This window comes from Xenopus laevis, chromosome 4S (genome assembly GCF_017654675.1).
Source record: "Xenopus laevis strain J_2021 chromosome 4S, Xenopus_laevis_v10.1, whole genome shotgun sequence".
Taxonomy (NCBI): domain Eukaryota; kingdom Metazoa; phylum Chordata; class Amphibia; order Anura; family Pipidae; genus Xenopus; species Xenopus laevis.
The window spans coordinates 11,707,326-11,729,355 of record NC_054378.1 but is presented as its reverse complement, the minus strand read 5'-3'; the positions used below and the strand labels follow the sequence as shown (position 1 = coordinate 11,729,355).

General features: G+C 42.2%; 1 protein-coding gene and 1 long non-coding RNA gene across 2 annotated transcripts in view; both read left to right on the top strand.

The window, feature by feature from the left end:
* ovch2.S (ovochymase 2 (gene/pseudogene) S homeolog) overlaps nucleotides 1-22,030 on the top strand; it is a 115,145-nt gene that overhangs the window by 31,828 nt on the left and 61,287 nt on the right.
* Nucleotides 15,201-17,697, top strand: LOC121393176. Its single transcript, XR_005960797.1, has 2 exons — nucleotides 15,201-15,579; nucleotides 17,519-17,697. It is a non-coding gene; the product is annotated as an uncharacterized LOC121393176 (long non-coding RNA).

The following is a 22,030-nucleotide window of genomic DNA, read 5'->3' as shown; positions in this document are numbered from 1 at the left end:
GAGTGTCCATTGCTGCTGTTGAACTTGCATGTCCTTAACGTACAAGATAGATAAAGGTTAGGAGTTGGGATGCCTTCATTCTTCCACTGTCCACCAGGGGTCCCCAACCTATTTTATCATTGAGCCACATTCAAATGTAAAAATAGTTGGGGAGCAACACAAGCATGAAAAAAGTTCCTGGAGATACCAAATTAGGGTTGTGATTGGCGATTTGGTAGCCAATTCACAAGCATGGAAGACAAGATGAAAGTGCAAAAGTTCCAGATTGCTTCTGTTTTTTTGCACTTATACCCTGCCTTCTATGATGTAACTATCCCCTAATATCTATTACTCTATTATGTTGCAGTACTAAACAATTTACTATAAATAAAATAAGGCTTCTCTGGTTCTCTATGTGGATAAATACAAAATATCTACTAATTTTGGTACCAAACACTATGAATATTTCTTGACAAATACCGCTTAAATGGGCAACTGAGATCAGTGTGCAAAAAGACTATTGCTTCTAAGTGCTAAGGATGCACCGAATCCAGGATTCGGTTCTGGATTCGGCCAGGATTCGGCCTTTTTCAGCAGGATTCGGGCCGAATCCTTCTGCCCGGCCGAACCGAATCCGAATCCGAATTTGCATATGCAATTAGGGCAGGGAGGGAAATTGCGTGACTTTTTGTCAGAAACAAGGAAGTAAAAAAATGTTTTCCCCTTCCCACCCCTAATTTGCATATGCAAATTAGGGGTTCGTATTCGGTTCGGTATTCGGCCGAATCCTTCGTGAAGGATTCGGGGGTTCGGCCGAATCCAAAAAAGTGGATTCGGTGCATCCCTACTAAGTGCCCATTAACACATATATTGGCGGCCAATTATTCCCGTTCGCATGTGAACAGCTCACCAGTAAGTGATAGTGACCCGGGTCCTGCTCCTATGTTTACGGTGCCTTAAAAGAGTATTAAGGGTAAATCGTCCAAAGGAACTCACCAGATCCAACGGGTGGGCTTGGGTGCATCGCCCCAAGCCCGTAGCTATAGGTGAGTGACGATCAATTTTCAAAAAGACGAGGACTCCGTTTCCATCCATATAGGTTAAAAGGTAATTTTTATTCCAACTTTGTTAAAAACATCAGATCCCTGACGCGTTTCGGTTACCCTTCTGGATTGGCCGCATGTTTCCAAGGGGGCTGGGTATTTCCAGGAAGATCTGGCAAAGGGATATTTGTCTGTCCTGCAAACTTCACCATGAACAGATGATGAATCAGATATATATATATATATATATATATATATATAATATATATATATAATATATATATATATATATATATATATATATATATATATATATATATATATATATATATTATATATATATATATATATATTGGTCCAACCAGATCGCACTCCATATTTAAAACATAGCTTTTATTAGCTTGTTAAAATGTATCAAAAAATGGCATTCTCACAACATAGTAGCAGCGTCATTTGTATCAAGACACTTATCTGTTAAAAGTCCAGCATAAACGCTATATCCATCCACACTCACGCGACGTTTCGGGACACATCCGTTCCTTTCTCAAGCGTATGTATCGTGTAGTAGCGTGTAGGACTCCATTGCACACAACTTTCTGCTTCCTCGTTAGGCGGGGCATACGTGGTAAGTAACTGTGATGATGCTTCCTCACCTGGAGGCCGGATCTGCACGTCAGTCACCACATATCTCCACCCTCCCGTTACTATGCAAAGTCCATAGTTACCAAAGAAAAGAAATATATCAGTAACAGCAAATTACATGGGCATTTTTCACTATATCTGATAATTGTAGTTGTTTGAGCAAATTATGCCAAAATGAAAAGCAAAAGTTGACAGATGAAATGGCAAAAAAGAAAAAAAAATTTTTTTTTTAAAAAATACAAAAGTACTTATAAAGAAAAATATACACAAAATAATATTAGTTGCCCAGAATGCCATTTTTTTGATACATTTTAACAAGCTAATAAAAGCTATGTTTTAAATATGGAGTGCGATCTGGTTGGACCAATATAACTAAGAAGCGGAATTACTCACTGCTATTGGGATCAGCACCCTTGACTCTGATATACATTGGGATTAGTGCATCATAAACGTTGGAATTGTATATATATACATATATATATATATATATATATATATATATATATATATATATATATATATATATATATATATATATATATATATATATATATAATATACACATACACATACATAGTAGAGCTGGTCATACATGTATCAATGAGAATGTGTAACAGAAATGCAAATTCTCTTATTTTATGATTCAGGAGCAGTCTGGCAGTCCATTGGTTTGTCTGTCGGAAAAAAAAGGCATCTACACAATTTTGGGCATTGCCAGTTGGGGCTCAACTGCAAGGAAAACTCCAAGCCTGGGATCTATACTAAGGTGTCCCCCCTTTATCGACTGATTCGACAAATAATGAGTGATACAGGTACAATATTATCATAGTTACAAATAAGACCTCTAATATAATTAATTGCTGTGTTGAGTAGTGATGAGTGAAATTGTCCCTTTTCACTTCGCCACAAAATTGGCGAAAACTGCAAAAACATTAGCTAAACTTTGCAAAACGCATTGAAGTCAAGCGTGCAACAATTTTTCTTGCTCCAAATGAATGGGCATTTTTTCTTATGACTTAAAGTCAATGGGCTTTTTCTCTGCAAATTTTTCTGCTGGGAGTTTTTTGCCCGCAGTTTTGCCAAAGAATTTGCACATGGCGATTAGGAATTTTGCCGCAAAATCCATGGCTGCCGAATAAATTCGCTCATCACTAGTGTGGGACTGTGGAGGGGTAGTCATTAAAAGTGCTCAGGTGATTCTAACTGTGGTGCTAGTTTGCTTTCAAAATTAATCTTAGACCAAAGGGCACCATGGACCTATCTCTGGGAACAGCCCTACTCTGCTGTATTTGTGACTAGGGAAATGCCAGGTGATGCAAGAAGTGAGTATCAGTTGGGGAGATTAAAGGTGAACTAAACCCTAAAATGAATATGGCTAAAAATGTCACATTTTATATAGTGAACTTATTGCACGAGGCTAAAGTTTCAGCTTGTCAATAGCAGCAATGATCCAGGACTTCAAACTTGTCACAGGGGGTCACCATCTTGGAAAGTGTCTGTGACACTCACATGCTCAGTGGGCTCTGATTGGCTGTTGAGAAGCTAAGCTTAGGGCTTGTCACTAATTATCCAGCAGAAAACGAGCTTCCCCTGTAATATAAGCTGATGCTACAGGTTTGCTGATTATTAAATTCTGATGCTAATTGCACTGGTTTCTGTGCTGCCATGTAGTAATTATGTGTATTAATTACTAATCAGCCTTATATTGTGACATTTCTATTCTATGTGTACTGTATATTGTGAGTGGCTCCCTAAGCTCAGTAAGTGACAGCAGCACAGAGCATGTGCAGTGAATCAGCAGAAAAGAAGATGGGGAGCTACTGGGGCATCTTTGGAGACACAGATCTTTACTGCTAAAGGGCTGTGGTAGCCTTGGGCTGGTACAGAAGCCCAAAACATAATGTACAACATTTCTAGCTACTTCTTTAGTTAGGCTTTAGTTCTCCTTTAAGACCAGGCACAGGCAAAAATATTCCTGGGATGAAACTTATCATTACAGGAATATGAGGTTGCTTCCATGAATATTTTAGTTATGTCTTCTCTCAAAAGGACAAATCCATTCAAACCTTGGTGACCCGAAACCCCATCCGATGGGAAATATAGAGCCGGAAGAAACAGCAGGCAGGGACATTATTCAAGGTATTAGTTTTTATATGTTATAATACTTCTTCTGTTATAAAGCTTTATATAGCTGGATAAAAGCTGCGTTGAGAGAATGTATTTTCATTCTTCCTTCCTTTAACATGGAAATCTGACTTTGCCATTGTTACACGGTTGGTAACTAATGGCTATCCATAATAAGAAACCTGTTAGAAATCATCTATATAATAGTATATAAGGTCTACTCTTGAGCTGTATTGAAAGGAGCAGAGATTTATGGGAGGAGGGGGTCATCCTTCCACTATATAGAGCGCTGGTAAGGCCCCATCTAGAATATGCCGCACAGTTTTGGTCTCCATCACTCAAACAGGACATTATTGTATTAGAGAGGGTACAGAGAAGGGCAACTAAGCTGGTAAAAGGTATTGAAAATCTTAGCTATGAGGAAAGACTGGCCAAATTGGGGATGTTCACGCTGGAGAAGAGGTGCTTAAGGGGTGATATGATAACTATGTATAAATATATAAGGGGATCATATAATAATCTCTCTAATGCTTTATTTACCAGTAGGACTTTCCAGCTGACACAAGGTCGCCCATTCCAATTAGAAGAAAAGAGGTTCTGCCTCAATATGTTCAGAAGGGGTTTTTTACAGTAAGAGCTGTGAAGATGTGGAATTCCCTCCCTGAATCAGTGGTACAGGCTGATACATTAGATTAAGAAGGGGTTGGATGGTGTTTAGCAAGTGAGGGAATACAGGGATATGGGAGATAGCTCATAGTACAAGTTGATACAGGGACTAGTCCGAAAATTGGAGAGGCTTCAGATGGGTTTTTTTTTGCCTTCCTCTGGATCAACTAGCAGTTAAACAGGTTAAAATAGAGTTAAAAGGTTGAACTTGATGGACATGTGTCTTTTTTCGACCTAACTTACTATGTTACTGTGTTACAGGCGGGTTTCCCACAAATGACGCCAGCTCCAACCAAAACCTTTACATTGCGTCCAGCTGTGAGGATGTGGTACTGCTGCAGTCACCTGGAGAGATTAAAATGGAAACCAAAAGCCAGATGTATCCCAATGGTTTCAGGTAGGTCTCCACTGTTCACTGTCTGCTTCATACACCCACAATGTGATGGGCCAGCCACCTACTTTGGTACTTGCCACAAGTACAGTAGACAGTGCCACCTGCTGGTCATTTGGACTCACTGGTTACACTGGATTTAAAATCGACTTTCTGAGAATAGGAAAGCTTTGTGATGTTGTTCTGCTTAGATATAATATGACGTTAGCGAGCACATTGCAAGACTTTCTTATTTTCAGGAAATTCATGTTATACCCACTGCAGCCAGTCTGCCTTAATTAGCAAAAAGTGAAGTGAAAGAGTGGAACGAAACGGTGAATGTGGTTGTAAAGGAGTGTGAGACATGAAGCCGGAGTACAGTAAATACAGACAAGTGTTTGGTGCTATTGACTTAGCTATGGCTTCACGCTGTAACTGTGTGAATCTAGGATCTGACATAAAGCTATTAAATAACAAAATCTTTCATTGTCCTTCAGTTGCCAGTGGAGAATTATTGCCCCAAAGTTCCAAATAATAAAATTAGTCATGAAGCAAGTGCACATGTCTGCGGAGAATGGAAAGTGCTGTAATTCTCTCATCATCTATGAAGGAATCTCCAAGAACAAGACCTTAAAAGGTAGAATTTCGACCGTGTTTCCGTAATACCGACACAGTATGCATTATTTACATATGAAGGGGCAAAACATAGGCTCACATATCTACATGATAGGCCCATGGGATTTAGCAGAAATAGGAACCAGAGTAGGCTTGACTCCCTTAGAATTGTCTGCCCTGTTTCTGGTTGATGATGTGGGCAAGAGAAATTGTGTGCTGCAGTAAAACTGGCCCCATACCCCTGCCCAAAATGATTTGGGCAGGGGTAGGGGGATGATACAGAGACATCAGCAGTTTTGACTCTACTGGCACCTCTGCCCCAGTAGTTCCTGGCTCTACTGCAGATTGTCTATGAGATAGAAAGGGAAATAAAGTAAAATCATAATACTTTTATTCCCAACAGATAATTAACCTGTGCTGAGAATGGGCAGGGGTCACACAGCCCTGCCAAATAGTACAGCCTTAGACATTAAAGGGATTCTGTCATGATTTTTATGGTGTAGTTATTATTCCTAAATTTACACTGCGAATAATTCACTCTACCATATAAAATTTCATTCCTGAACCAGCAAGTGTATTTTTTTTAGTTGTAATATTGGTGTGTAGGCGCCATTTCAGGCCATTTTGCCTGGTCATGTGTTTTCAGAAAGAGCCAGTGCTGCACTATGGAACTGCTTTCTGGCAGGCTGTTGTTTCTCCTACTCAATGTAACTGAATGTGTTGCAATGGGACCTGGATTTTACTATTGAGTGCTGTTTTTATATCTACCAGGGAGCTGTTATCGGGTTACCTTCCCATTGTTCTGATAGATTTCTGGGGGGTAAGGGAGGAGGGTGATATCACTCCAACTTGCAGAGCAGCAGTAAAGTGACTGAAGTTTATCAGAGCACAAGTCATGTGACTGGGGTCAGCTGGGAAACTGACAATATGTCTAGCCCCCATGTCAGATTTCAAAATTAAATATAAAAAAAGTTTGCTCTTTTGAAAAATGGATTTCAGTGCAGAATTCTGCTGGAGCAGCACTATTAACTGATGCATTTTTAAAGAAACATGTTTTTCCATGACACTATCCCTTTAATGACTTAGATATTAGAAGTAAACCTTGGACATTAATGGATTAGACTGTCAGTTCAGCGGTACTTTACTTCTGATTGGTAAATAACCCCCACTGACCTCAGACATGTCAAGCATCTGAACACCACCCTTACCTATTTTGTTGAGTTATCCTACGGTGATGTCATGTGTATCCTTGGTCAGCACATGTCTACCTGGGCCCTAAATCCTGCGTAGGTGACTGGCAGATTCAGGCTAGGAGCTGAAGTTAAAGGGGTTGTTCACGATAACGTTTAGTATGATGTAGAGAGTGATATTCTGAGACAATTAGCAATTGGTATTTGGGAAGGTTTTATTCAGCAGCATTCCAGTTGGCAATTTCAGCATCTGGAGGTCCAAATTACCCTAGCAACCATGCATTGCTTAGAACAGGAATAGGTGTATGAATATGAATGAAGCTAAATAAAAAGATTAGTAATAAAAAAAGTAGCAATAACAATATATTTGTAGCTTTCTAGAGCCGTTGTTTTTAGATGGGGTCAGTGACCCCCATTGGAAAGTAGGAAAGAGTTAAAAGAAAAATGGCAATAAAAAAAAAAAATATGTAGTTTTTATTTCTAAATGACACTGTTTACACTGCAAATAATTCACTCTACAATATAAAATTTCATTCCTGAACCAGCAAGTGTATTTTTTTAGTTGTAATATTGGTGTGTAGGTGCATCTCAGGTCATTTTGCCTGGTCATGTGCTTTCAGAAAGAGCCAGCACTTTAGGATGGAACTGCTTTCTGGCAGCCTGTTGTATCTCCTACTCAATGTAACTGAATGTGTCGCAGAGGGATATGGATTTTACTTTTGAGTGTTGTTCTTAGATCTACCAGGCAGCTGTTATCTTGTGTTAGGGAGCTGCTATCTGGTTACCTTCCCATTGTTCTGTTGTTGGGCTGCTGGGGGGGGATGATATCAAGATTGACTGAAGTTTATCAGAGCACACGTCACATGACTGGGTGCAGCTGGGAAACTGACAAAATGTCTAGCCCCGTGCCAGATTTCAAAATTAAATATAAAAAAAATCTGTTTGTGCTTTTGAGAAAAAAATTCAGTGCAGAATTCTGCTGGAACAGCACTATTAACTGATGCATTTTGAAAAAAAAAAAAAACATTTTTCCCATGACAGTATCCCTTTAAAGGTAAAGGACCATATCATTGTCTGCAAAAGGCTGCAGTACCTTGGCATTAGTAAAGCAGTCCTGTGCCTTAAGCTGGCTGGGCTCTGTTATTAATAGTAGGCACAGTGCTGGGAACATAACAGGGTGCAGAACTGCAAGTATACAATAAAATGACATAAACTTGGGGGTCGAATTTCAAAGTTAAAAATACTTCGAAATTCGACCATTCGATCAAAGTCGAAGTATTTTTCATCAAATTTGGGTATCCTGCGGTCAAAGTAAAATCGTTCGATTGAACGATTCGAAGGATTTCAGCGATCGATCGAACGATTTTACTTTGACTTTTACTTTTAACTTAGAAAAATGCTCTAGAAGGTCCCCATAGGCTAACATAGCACTTCGGCAGGTTTAATTTGGCGAAGTATTGAAGTTGAAGGTTTTTTAAAGAGACAGTACTTCGATGATGAATGGTCGAATATTCAAACAATTTTACTTTGGCTCGAAGTCGTAGTATCCTATTCGATGGTCGAAGTATCCAAAAAATTACTTTTTTTACTTTGAAAATTCCCTCGAATTCACTTCGACCCTTGATAAATCTGCCCCATAGTGACTGTACCTATATATGCTTACAGGAGCCCTGTAACTTAGCCCATCCTTTGACTTAACATTAATGTCAGGGATCCTTTTGTAGTTGTGCCAATAGGCAGTCAGTGTTGCATTACATGGATCACAAGCAATGGATGGACACTTACATATAGGTTCACCTATGATTGGTTTGCTTTTGTACTGTGCTGTGAATTCCATTGGCCGTTTCATTGCAGTTCGGTTCCCCACGGATGAGATGGTACCAGGGACTGTCTGGTCAGAGGGCTCTTCTGTTACCATTGAGGTCTCCACCACATCAGTAGATCCGGAGTTTGGATTTTGTCTGGTGTACAGTTTCCACAGCAGAACCCAATCCCAGGACCACGTTGTGCCTGACAGTGACAGCTCTGAACCTTAAACGGCTGAACAAGGCAATGCTGTAAAGATCTGTGTTCCACGGAAGGTCCCAAATAACTCACTGTTTATTCTCTTTTGTCTTCCTACATACAATCAATCAAACAAATCTATTTGTTTAACTAGTCAGAGATTGAATCTAATAGGAAAGTGCAAGGAATTGGATTTTTAAAACTGTGTGTGTGTGTGTGTATGTATATATATATGTATATGTATATATATATATATATATATATATATATATATATACACACACACACATTTTTAATTCAAAAATATAAAATGATATTGCTAGTGCTAAGTGATACTAAAGTAATGGCACCATTGGATTGATATAGGATTTCCCCAAACTTGATTGGTTTTTAATGCAGGGCCGCCATCAGAAATCACAGGGCCCCGTACAACAAAAATTTCTGGGCCCCTGGTCCCCGACCCACCCCAGATCCCTCCCACACCACAGTAAAAAGGCCACACAAACAGGGTAAACCCCTCCATGCACAAGTTATAAAAAGCCATTGGTGGGCAGGCCCCCGTTATAAGTTAAAAAAAAATTTGGTGTCCAGGGTCTCAAATAAAAGTTAAAAAATAAACATTGGTGGTCAGGGCCCCCCTACAAGTTAAAAAAAATCATTGGTGACCAGGGCCCCCCCCCATATAAATAAATAAAAAAAAAATTGTGCCAGGGCCCCCCATTGGTGGTCAGGGCCCCATAGAATATTTAAAAAAAACCCCCATTGGGGTCCAGGGGCCTATAGTATTAAAATATTACATTGGTGGCCAGGGGTTTAATAAAATAATTTAAAACAACATTGGTGTTCAGTGGAAATTACCTTAGGCTCCTTTTGTGCTTTTGGGTCTTTTCTGGGCTTCAGGACTTGAACTTCGGATCTTTTCGTGGCTTCGGCTCCAATTGTGGCTTCGGGTCTTTTCGTGACTTCAGCTCCGTTCGTGGCTTCGGTTCTTTGGGACTTCGTCGGTTCGGCACTGTCAAAGGGGGCCAGGTTAATTGGAAAAGTGCAGCACAACTGAACCCCCCTTTAGGCCGGGGCTCGGCACTAATGTACCCCCTGTGCCCCCTGATGGTGGCCCTGATTTAATGTGTTTATAAGCTCACTAAAATTGTAATACCTTTGCCTGCAACCAGACTTCTCTCTGCTCTCCAAAGTGCCAGATGGAGTGGGTTCCAGCCTGACTAGGAGGAAGCCCCACTCCAAATAAACACTATGCAGAACACAGAGAAAATAGGACTGCCGGAAAAAGTTTAAGTCTGTAGTGAAATTGAAATGACTGCACAACCTAAGGCAGGGGTCCCCAACCTTTCTTGCCCGTTAGCAACATAGAAAAGAGTGGGGGAGCAACACAAGCATGAAAAAGTTCCTTGCAGTGCCAAATAAGGGCTTTGATTGGCCATTTGGTGGCCCCTATGTGGACTGGCAGCCTACAGGAGACTCTACTTGCCAGTATATTTAGTTTATATGCAATGAAAACTTGCTTCCAAGCCCAGAATTCAAAAACAAGCACCTGCAACATGTTGCTCACGAGCTACTGGTTGGAGATCACTGACCTAAGGCAATTTTTTCTGTATTCCAATTCTGTTTGTGGTTTAGAGACTGTTGCAAGAGCGTCATAGGGTGCAAAATAGTGTCTAAGAAGAGCTAATGGTCATTCAAGGGAACACTGATGTATTGCTCCATGCCTGAGTTGAGAATTTTTTGACCCTAACCCACCCCCTCCCAATTGGCACCTGGCCGGGCCCACCATTCCCCCCTCTATTTATAGACCCACTTCTCCCCCCCCCCACAGACACATCACGAAAGGGGCGGGCAGGGAGAGCAAGGGGAAGAACTCAACCCAGACCTGCCCATGACCCGAAGATTTTGTGCAGGCAGGGTCGGACTGGTCTGACCCTGGGAAAAAACCCGGTGGGCCCGAACCTGCCCGACCCCTGGGTCCCACAGGTTTTCGCGCCCGCATATCACTACTGCCCACCCCTAATGTATTAATTAAATAGAAGAAAGATGTTGTGCTCCATTCTAGAAAGAATAATCTATGGGTGTAACTCCCACAATGCAAAGTACAAAAAATGGCACTTTGCTCTCTGTGTCATGCTTCAGGTTATTTCACTTCTAGCTGCTCCCCACCAAGGCTTTCTTTTGCCTAGAGTTGCTGCATCTAGAACAGGTCTAGAACATAACAGGTCTAGAACAGCAGTCAGGAAGGGATCAGTGTTCTGTTTGCTGTCACAGTCACATTTTACTCACTTCCTTTTGAGATAATCTGCCGTGTGTTGGGTACAGATATGTTGAGTAGATAACAGGGCAGTGCAGGAATGGGGTATAAGCTCTGTCTTTGCTTATTAGATTATGGATTCCATTGTTATAAACCAATACTTCTGAAATAATAAAAGACTCGTGTGAACAGACCCCCCAGTTCTCGCCTGTTCTTTTATCTGCAGGGTAATTTGGGATCTGGGATTCAGTTATGGAAATAATTACAGTCGGCATACCCAGAAACTGTATTGGGCGGCAGACTTTTGGTAAAACAGGACAACCTCTTGAGAGTTTATTTTCAGCCCGGATTTAGTGGGTGGGCGCCCCAAGGCTGCGCGGTCCTATACTCCCCTCTGCGCAAACGGAGCACTACGGAGCTGTGCTCCCAGGAAAGAAGCTGCTAATATTTTGCCGCCCTACACCCGGGCCTTTGTTTTGCTACATATACAGGTCTGATTATTTTGCTGTGGGCATATCTCCCAACTGTCCCGTTTTAAGAGGGTCAGTCCCTCTTTTGACAGCTCAATCCCCAGTCCCTCGTTTGTACTGGTAAGTCCCTATTTTCTCTGCACTGCACAGCCAGAAAAACAAAGTTTCTAACTTAATTGGCTTTTGGCAGAGAGTCCAGAACAGCCACAGCTGCAAAAAAAGATACTTTTGTAACAATTTAGAGATAAGCAAATAATTAATCTTGGGAGATTTGCGGCACGACCCCCATGGCTCCGCCCCTTTTTGCGTCACGGCCCGCATCTTTAGTTCCCACTCCCACCAGTGGCCGGTAAATTTTTTTTAAAAAGGTGGCAACCCTACTTGTGAGGCAACTTCAGGCAACATTCAGAAAATGAAGCACCGCGAGTGCCATCACGCAGGCGATTTTTCATTATCACCGGCTGGATGGCAGTTTGGGTGGACTGTCGCACAGAAGAAGAGGCGATTAGTCGCCGGGAAATAAATCTCCCCGTGTGCCCTTACCCTAAAGGGCAATTTACCTTCATTAGCAAAACTGTAATAGCTGAAAAAAAACCACAGAAATATGTTCGAACTTTCATAACCTGCCAAATTTTGGAAAATGAACATGCTAATTAAATAGCGTAGCCACAAAATGGGCGTGGTCAAAAAATCACCACACTGCACGCTGCAACTTTTTTGTCCCTCTTTTTATTTCAAAAATGTTGGGAGATGTGCTGTGGGGACCACTGGTTATAGGGTTTTAAAATGGCAGTTTCATAAAAAATGCTGGAAGTGGGGGGTAAATCTAAATGATGTCTGTAATCATCTATTGGGGGAGGCAAAGGGTGAGGGTTTCTTGTCTGCCCTTGGAATTTTCCCCTTAGCAGGGCAGCAGAGATGATTAAGAGACACTGGGAGGGGACCCAGAGTTATATTAATTTTTGGAATTTGGAAGACAGAGTGACATGTTTTAAAGAGGACCTCGGTTATAGAGGAAGCAAAAACTGCAACCGCTGGGTGGCCCAGAAAGCATACAGAGTCCAGTGGGAGTCGTTCCAGTATATACAGGCCCGGACTGGCAACCTGTGGGTTCTGACAAATGCCAGAGGGGCTGCTATAAGGTGCCATAGACAGTCAGTATTTAGTGGGCTGTTTGGGCCTAAGTGTGGGCTGATTGGGCCTTTGTATACCTGAAATGCCAGGGACTATTTAAATTCTCAGTCCGGACCTGAGTATATACAGTACGAGTGAAAAATATCTTTGCTGTGGGGCGCAGGGATATTTACCTATGCCACTGGCAGACTCTTACTGGAGAAGAATCTTTGAAGCAGAGTCGTGTCAGGTAAATTTGACCTTTATTTCTTGAATTCCACCGATCCCATGAGACTGCTGGAGGAGCACCACTTGCTGGCCGCCAATGGAGTTGCCTTAAATGGGATTCACGGCCAGTCTCCATGCTGTGAGGCTCAGCTTTGCCCTGTGCCAACAGGTGAGCCCCACAGAAGGTGGCAAATTGGGTTCCCAAAATTATTACACTCTCAATGATGATAATGTGTGAGATGCAGTAACTGTAAAAAACTATTGATTTTTTAAAATTTCACTCTCTTCCTTGACCCATTCCCTCTTATTCTCTCTCTTCCTTGACCCATTCCCTCTCAGTCTCTTTCTTGCTTCCTTGACCCATTCCCTCTCATTCTCTCTCTTCCTTGACCCATTCCCTCTCATTCTCTCTCTCTTCCTTGACCCATTCCCTCTCATTCTCTCTCTCTTCCTTGACCAATTCCCTCTCATTCTCTCTTTCTTCCTTGACCCATTCCCTCTCTCTTCCTTAACCCATTCCCTCTCAGTCTCTCTCTTGCTTCCTTGACCCATTCCCTCTCATTCTCTCTCTCTCTTCCTTGACCCATTCCCTCTCATTCTCTCTCTTCCTTGGCCCATTCCCTCTCATTCTTTCTCTTCCTTGACCCATTCCCTCTCATTCTCTCTGTCTTAGTTGACCCATTCTCTCTCTCTCTCTCTCTCTTCCTTGACTCATTCCCTCTCTTCCTTGACCCATGCTCTCTCTCTTCCTTGACCCATTCCCTCTCATTCTCTCTCTCTCTTCTTTGGCCCATTCCCTCTCATTCTCTCTCTCTCTCTCCCTTGACCCATTCCCTCTCATTCTCTCTCTTCCTTGACCCATTCCCTCTCAGTCTCTTTCTTGCTTCCTTGACCCATTCCCTCTCATTCTCTCTCTCTTCCTTGACCCATTCCCTCTCATTCTCTCTCTCTTCCTTGACCAATTCCCTCTCATTCTCTCTTTCTTCCTTGACCCATTCCCTCTCTCTTCCTTAACCCATTCCCTCTCAGTCTCTCTCTTGCTTCCTTGACCCATTCCCTCTCATTCTCTCTCTCTCTTCCTTGACCCATTCCCTCTCATTCTCTCTCTTCCTTGGCCCATTCCCTCTCATTCTCTCTCTTCCTTGACCCATTCCCTCTCATTCTCTCTGTCTTAGTTGACCCATTCTCTCTCTCTCTCTCTTCCTTGACTCATTCCCTCTCTTCCTTGACCCATTCCCTCTCGTTCTCTCTCTCTTCCTTGACCCATTCCCTCTCATGCTCTCTCTCTTCCTTGACCCATTCCCTGTCATTCTCTCTCTCTTCCTTGACTCATTCCCTCTCTCTCTCTCTCTCTCTCTCTTCCTTGACCCATTCCCTCTCATTCTCTCTCTCTTCCTTGACCCATTCTCTCTCTCTCTCTCTTCCTTGACCCATTCCCTCTCATTCTCTCTCTCTCTCTTCTTTGACCCATTCCCTTTAAACTGCACCTCAGCTGTAAGTTAATGAGCAAGTATTCTCTCCAAAACAGCAATGGTGTTTCTGCTTCTGTTGTCTAATTAAAGAGGAAGTAAAGGCTGTGAAAAGCTTTTTAATGTTCATGTGTTATTTTTTTTTACCATTTAGAAATTATAACCTACAGTGGATCACCCGAATCTGTGAGGACCAGCTCTTTGCTAAAGATGTTGTCTGACAAACGATATGGCAGCTTCTACATATAAATGGGATAAAAGTTTGTTGCAAGTACAAATTAATAGTTTGTCTGTGTAGTAAGTGTAACCCTTTCGACACCCCTTTGTCGGTGGTACACTCCACGTGGGGTGCTTACCTGATGACACGGAACAAAGCTGAGCCACTTGGGTATTGGGAGAGACTGGGTACCTGGTACTTACTAGCGCAGTGCAGGAATGCACCTACGGGTGGCCCCACTAGGAATACAGTAATAACACACACACTATTGGTTAAACTGAATAACAGTTTATCTAAAATAAATGGCCAACTAGTTCAGCCTCACTAACTAACTTGCTAGCGCAAAGCTGTCTACCTAACTAAGAAAAGGCAAAGTCCTACAAACAATCTCTTTATTCTTCAGCGCCTCTTTTGGGTACTGTCCCTTTAACCAGGATACTCACAAATCCTCTTTGGATACTTTAGATCTCTCTTCAGGCGAGTCCAGCACAGTCAGACATACAGTGCGACTAGCAGCCCCTTTGGATGCTCAGATAGGAATCTCCTGCTGTTGTTCCTCCAGTCTGGATTCCTTTCACACTCTCTGTCTCTCCAGGTACAGTATGTGGCTTCTCTGTGCCAGCCCGATCCAAATGAATACTTTTGGTGCAGCCTCTTGGCTCTCTGGGCCCACCAGCAGCTCTCTTGCTTCCCCCTCTGTCCACCATGCGGCTCTCTATACCAGGCTCTCTTATTTTGCCAGTCTCTGTGACTTCCTTTTCCTGCCAGCCACTCATTAGCTGCTGTGTCACTTCCTGTTGCACTGAGATCACTGAATAGCTGGTTGCTAGGTAACAGCTTACAGCACACAGACATAGGATCTGGGCTTCTGCCCTTACAGGGATAAAGGCAATGGTTTTGCACAGATTCCCTACATTAGAAACACCCAAAGCTGGAGTTATACATTGGTATCTAAAGTACTATGTTTTCTTTTGGAAGGTGAAGGTATGAAGAAGACAGGAATCTTGGGCACTGGTGCACAATCTCATGGCTGGAGCCCTCCAAGAAAAAAAAGTGAGATCAATTACACAGCGGTAAAACATCTTCTGTGGGGCTGTGGTAACTACAACCTGAGAGAGACTATTCAGGCCAAGGCAAAAGACAAGGAAGCAGAAAAGGTCAATATGAGGGAGATGCCAACATCCCTGGATAGGTAATTAAATCCCTTATAGGACTGAAATCCACCAATATATTAGGTGTTTCCTAGTGATTTAAAGTGCTAAACATGTGACCCAAGTGGGTGCACAACTTCCATAAAAATTGCACCCACCTGAGGTATATTATCAAAGATCGCCATGCTGCCATGTTGCATCCAATTAGCCAAGTATCTCCAGATCCCACTTTTGGAAAGTCTACAATACTGGACATGCCCAGTGGGTGCAGGAGATACTTGGCTAATAGGATCCTAGATGGGGGCATGATGCTCTTTGGATTGCAAAGGGTAGGGGGACTGGCTTTATAAAGCAGACTGGGAAGTACAGTATAGGATCCTTTATCCAGAATGCTCGGGACCTGGGGTTTTCCAGATAACGGATGTTTCCATAATTTGGATCTTCATACCTTAAGTCTACTAGATATTCATGTAAACATTAAGGGGCAGATTTATCAAGGGTCGAATTTCGAAGTAATGGGAGTTTTTTTTGAACTCCCATAACTTGAAATTCGAAGAAAAAAAGACCAGTCAAAATTTGTTTAAAAAGAGTTTTTTTTCTGTGGGTGAATAGGCTGTATTTGAATCGTTTGAATCGAAGTAAGATCGTATTTGATCTACTTCCACCAAATGACTCCAAATAGGTTCAAGGAGGTCCCCTATAGGCTAAAACAGCAATTCGCCAGGATTTAGATGGCGAATGGTCAAAGTCGAAGTTTTAAAGAGACAGTACATGATAAATTTCGATATTTGAATAGTCAAATTTAGTGATGGACTTTTGCTGGGTTTTGCGGGAAATTCTCGAAGCGAAATGAGAGAATTTCACCCATCACTAATCAAATTTGAAATAGTCAAAAATAGCTTGAAATTCTAATTTTTACTTCGACCCTTGATAAATCTGCCCCTAATTATGAACTCAAAGGTCAACAACCCCTTCAAGCTGCCTGTACATAGAAAGATCTATATATTTTTATATTTCCATGTTATGGCCATTTTAAAGCTCAGGGCACCCATCAAAATGACCAGTTTTTCACACAGAGTAATCGAATCTGTAAAACGTTATAATATAAGAATAAGCCGTCACATCAAGCTTTATAATACAGCTGCTTTCAGGCTGCCAGGGGGACTGAGCCTAGCAACCAGGTATAAAAAAGATAGCATTTTAGATTCAAGGTTCAAATAAGCCAATGAAAATAATACACAATATGGGAAAAATCCACCACATTTTCTTCTTAATAAAAACGGGTTATTTGTGGTGAACTTGGGACTGATAGAAAGAATAAGCTTCCTGCAGTTGGTCTGTATGATAGGAATCAAAGATGATCATTTATATAAATGTTCCTTTTTTACTGTAACCCCAATTTCCCAGTGACTCAGACGTGCTCTCCAATGGTGTGATGACTTTACCTCTCGGTAGGACAGAGGTACAAGAAGGATGGGAACCTTTGGTAGAGGTGGGACATCGCTTGAGACCTTCAATCAGAAAGGGAGATGTATGAAAGAGCAGCATAATGGCTACTGTGGGTCCGTCACTGTCAAACGCACACTGGGAGAGAATATTGATGCCAGCATTAAAGATGGTAGAATGGGACTCCCTCAGCAACTGGTGCAACATCCCAGGGCAGGTAATTATCTTCTATCCATAGAGGCTCATGGGAGGTTTCCATAGGGCTGAACCCCCACATCTCCTTACTGGGGTCCCACTTATCTAAGCAGCATTTAAACATGTGCTGAACTTGCAGCCAATCACTATCAGGATATAAACATATAACGTGATTGGCTGTAAACTCACTTTTTTATTTTCTGGGATCAGAGGTGAGCGGAGCATTGATACACGGGGGCATTAAGGGAAATAATGGCAGAAATGAAGGAAATGATTATTTGAGTGTGACACTGGCTAGTGCCTGGGATATTAGCCTGGCTTTTGTGTATATTCTAATAGAAAATATCATTATGGGAGGACTGGGGAAACAGGCAGACTACAGACAACTCAGGATAAATACACAGAAGTACATCCTGGCATTTGGCCGCACGACTAACTGACAGTTAAATAACGGATTTCTCACTTTCATTTCTGGGATCAGAGGTGAGTGAATGCACAGCACACACTGGGGGTCAATTTATGGGAATAAATTAATTATAATGATATAAATGAAGAAAATCACTACTAAATTGAGTCACTAGGTAGCGCATGGGATATTAGCCTTGGTTTTGTCATTTATTATAGGAGAGTTGGGGTTGGGGGAAGGAACAGGGATGCAGGGAGACTACACACCTGTCAGGCTAAATACAGAAAGAATAAAATAAAGTTTGGGATTCCAATTGCTTTATATTTAAAATAAGTGTAAGTTAAGAAATAATAAAAAGTCAGAAATGCAAATTAAGAAATAATAACAATTCAGAAATCTCCTATGTTAATATATAACAGGAGTCACTATGGCAACATCTGGAGTGACGGCCACTTGCTGTTCAGGTTTCTCCTCTAATGCCATTAATCTTCATATTTCTCTCTGTGTCTTACTTTGTATATAACATTTACTTCTTAAAAAAGCTTTAAGGGAAAGTTAAGAAATGATTAAGGGGAAAAGACTGAAATCCCCCATGTTCCCATATAACAGGGGTCACCCAGTGTTTGGAGTGACAGTTGACAGTTGGCCACTTGGTGTTTCTCCTCCAATACTATTAATTTCCATATTTCTCGTTGCATCTCACTTTGTATATAAAACTGACTTCTTAAAAAGCTTTAAAGGAAAATGCTGAATGTCCCAGCATCCCTTGTCAGCCCTGCAGCCTGTAGTCTTCTAGCTCTTAATGAACTACAAATCCCAGCATCCCTTGTCAGACCTGCAGCCTGTAGTCTTCTAGCTTTTAATAAACTACAAATCCCAGCATCCCTTGTCAGACCTTTAGCCTGTAGTATAATTCCCAGCATCCCTTGTCAGACCTGCAGCCTGTAGTCTTCTAGCTCTTAATGAACTACAAATCCCAGCATCCCTTGTCACACCTGCAGCCTGTAGTCTTCTAGCTTTTAATAAACTACAAATCCCAGCATCCCTTGTCAGACCTTTAGCCTGTAGTATAATTCCCAGCATCCCTTGTCAGACCTGCAGCCTGTAGTCTTCTAGCTCTTAATGAACTACAAATCCCAGCATCCCTTGTCACACCTGCAGCCTGTAGTCTTCTAGCTTTTAATAAACTACAAATCCCAGCATCCCTTGTCAGACCTTTAGCCTGTAGTATAATTCCCAGCATCCCTTGTCAGACCTGCAGCCTGTAGTCTTCTAGCTCTTAATGAACTACAAATCCCAGCATCCCTTGTCAGACCTGTAGCCTATAGTACAAATCCCAGCATCCCTTGTCAGAACTGTAGCCTATAGAACAACTCCCAGCATCCCTTTTCAGATCTGCAGCCTGTAGTACAAATCCCAGCATCCCTTGTCAGACCTGTAGCCTATAGAACAACTCCCAGCATCCCTTTTCAGACCTGCAGCCTATAGAGCAACTCCCAGCATCCCTTGTCAGACCTGTAGCCTATAGTACAAATCCCAGAATCCCTTGTCAGACCTGGCTGTAGCCTATAGTACAAATCCAAGCATCCCTTGTCAGACCTGTAGCCTGTAGTCTTCTAGCTCTTAATGAACTACAAATCCCAGCATGCCTTGTCAGACCAGCAGCTTGTGGTTTTCTAACTGTTACTGACCTAGAGATCCCAGCATCCCTTGTCAGATCTTGTCAGAGTGGAGCATTGATACACGGGGGCATTAAGGGAAATAATGGCAGAAATGAAGGAAATGACTATTTGAGTGTGACACTGGCTAGTGCCTGGGATATTAGCCTGGCTTTTGTGTATATTCTAATAGAAAATATCATTATGGGAGGACTGGGGAAACAGGCAGACTACAGACAACTCAGGATAAATACACAGAAGTACATCCTGGCATTTGGCCGCACGACTAACTGACAGTTAAATAACGGATTTCTCACTTTCATTTCTGGGATCAGAGGTAAGTGGATGCACAGCACACACTGGGGGGACAATTTATGGGAAATAATGATATAAATGAAGAAAATCACTACTAAATTGAGTCACTAGGTAGCGCATGGGATATTAGCCTTGGTTTTGTCATTTTAATAGATTATAGGAGAGTTGGGGGAAGGAACAGGGATGCAGGGAGACTACACACCTGTCAGGCTAAATACAGAAAGAATAAAATAACGTTTGGGATTCCAATTGCTTTATATTTAAAATAAGTGCAATTTAAGAAATAATAAAAAGTCAGAAATGCAAGTTAAGAAATAATAAAAAGTCAGAAATCTCCTATGTTAATATATAACAGGGGTCACTATGGCAACACCTGGAGTGACGGCCACTTGCTGTTCAGGTTTCTCCTCTAATGCTAATAATATTCATATTTCTCTCTGTATCTCACTTTGTATATAACATTTACTTCTTAAAAAAGCTTTAAGGGAAAGTTAAGAAATGATTAAGGGGAAAAGACTGAAATCTCCCATGTTCCCATATAACAGGGGTCACCCAGTGTTTGGAGTGACAGTTGACAGTTGGCCACTTGGTATTTCTCCTCCAATACTATTAATTTCCATATTTCTTGTTGCATCTCACTTTGTATATAAAACTGACTTCTTAAAAAGCTTTAAAGGAAAATGCTGAATGTCCCAGCATCCCTTGTCACACCTGCAGCCTGTAGTCTTCTACTGTTACTGACCTACAAATCCAGCATCCTTGTCAGACCTGCAGCCTATAGTACAAATCCAGCATCCCTTGTCAGACCTGTTGCCTATAGTACAAATCCCAGCATCCCTTGTCAGACCTGTAGCCTATAGTACAAATCCCAGAATCTCTTGTCAGACCTGCAGCCTGTGGTCTTTTAGCTGTTACTGGCCTACAAATCCCAGAATCCCTTGTCAGACCTGTAGTCTTCTAACTGTTACTGACCTACAAATCCCAGCATCCCTTGTCAGACCTGCAGCCTGTAGTACAAATCCCAGCATCCCTTGTCAGACCTGCAACCTATAGTACAAATCCCAGCATCCCTTGTCAGACCTGTAGCCTATAGTACAAATCCCAGCATCCCTTGTCAGACCTGCAGCCTATAGTACAAATCCCAGCATCCCTTGTAACACCTGCAGCCTGTAGTACAAATCCCAGCATCCCTTGTCAGACCTGTAGCCTGTAGTCTTCTAGATCTTAATGAACTACAAATCCCAGCATCCCTTGCCAGACCTTTAGCCTATAGTACAAATCCCAGCATCCCTTGCCAGACCTTTAGCCTATAGTACAAATCCCAGCATTCCTTGTCAGATCTGCAACTTATAATACAAATCCCAGCATCCCTTGTCAGACTTGCAGTTTATAGTACAAATCCCAGCATCCCTTGTCAGACCTGCAACCTATAGTACAAATCCCAGCATCCCTTGTCAGACCTGCAGCCTGTAGTAAAAATCCCAGCATCCCTTGTCAGACCTGCAACCTATAGTACAAATCCCAGCATCCCTTGTCAGACCTGCAGCCTGTAGTAAAAATCCCAGCATCCCTTGTCAGACCTGCAACCTATAGTACAAATCCCAGCATCCCTTGCCAGACCTTTAGCCTATAGTACAAATCCCAGCATTCCTTGTCAGATCTGCAACTTATAATACAAATCCCCCAGTATCCAGCTTGTCAGACCTGCCTATAGTACAAATCCCAGCATCCCTTGTCAGACCTGTCGTTTCTAACTGTTACTGACCTACAAATCCCAGCATCCCTTGTCAGACCTGCAGCCTATAGTACAAATCCCAGCATCCCTTGTCACACCTGCAGCCTGTAGTACAAATCCCAGCATCCCTTGTCAGACCTGTAGCCTGTAGTCTTCTAGATCTTAATGAACTACAAATCCCAGCATCCCTTGCCAGACCTTTAGCCTATAGTACAAATCCCAGCATCCCTTGCCAGACCTTTAGCCTATAGTACAAATCCCAGCATTCCTTGTCAGATCTGCAACTTATAATACAAATCCCAGCATCCCTTGTCAGACTTGCAGTTTATAGTACAAATCCCAGCATCCTTTGTCAGACCTGCAGCCTGTAGTACAAATCCCAGCATCCCTTGTCAGACCTGCAGCCTGTAGTACAAATCCCAGCATCCCTTGTCAGACCTGCAGCCTGTAGTAAAAATCCCAGCATCCCTTGTCAGACCTGCAACCAAATCCCAGCATCCCTTGTCCCTGTAGTAAAAATCCAGCATCCCTTGTCAGACCTCATCCCAGCCCTTGTCAGACCTGCAAGCCTATAGTACAAATCCCAGCATCCCTTGTCAGACCTGCAGCCTATAGTAAAATCCCAGCATCCCTTGAGACCTGCAGCCTGTAGTAAAAATCCCAGCATCCCTTGTCAGACCTGCAACCTATAGTACAAATCCCAGCATCCCTTGTCAGACCTGTAGCCTATAGTACAA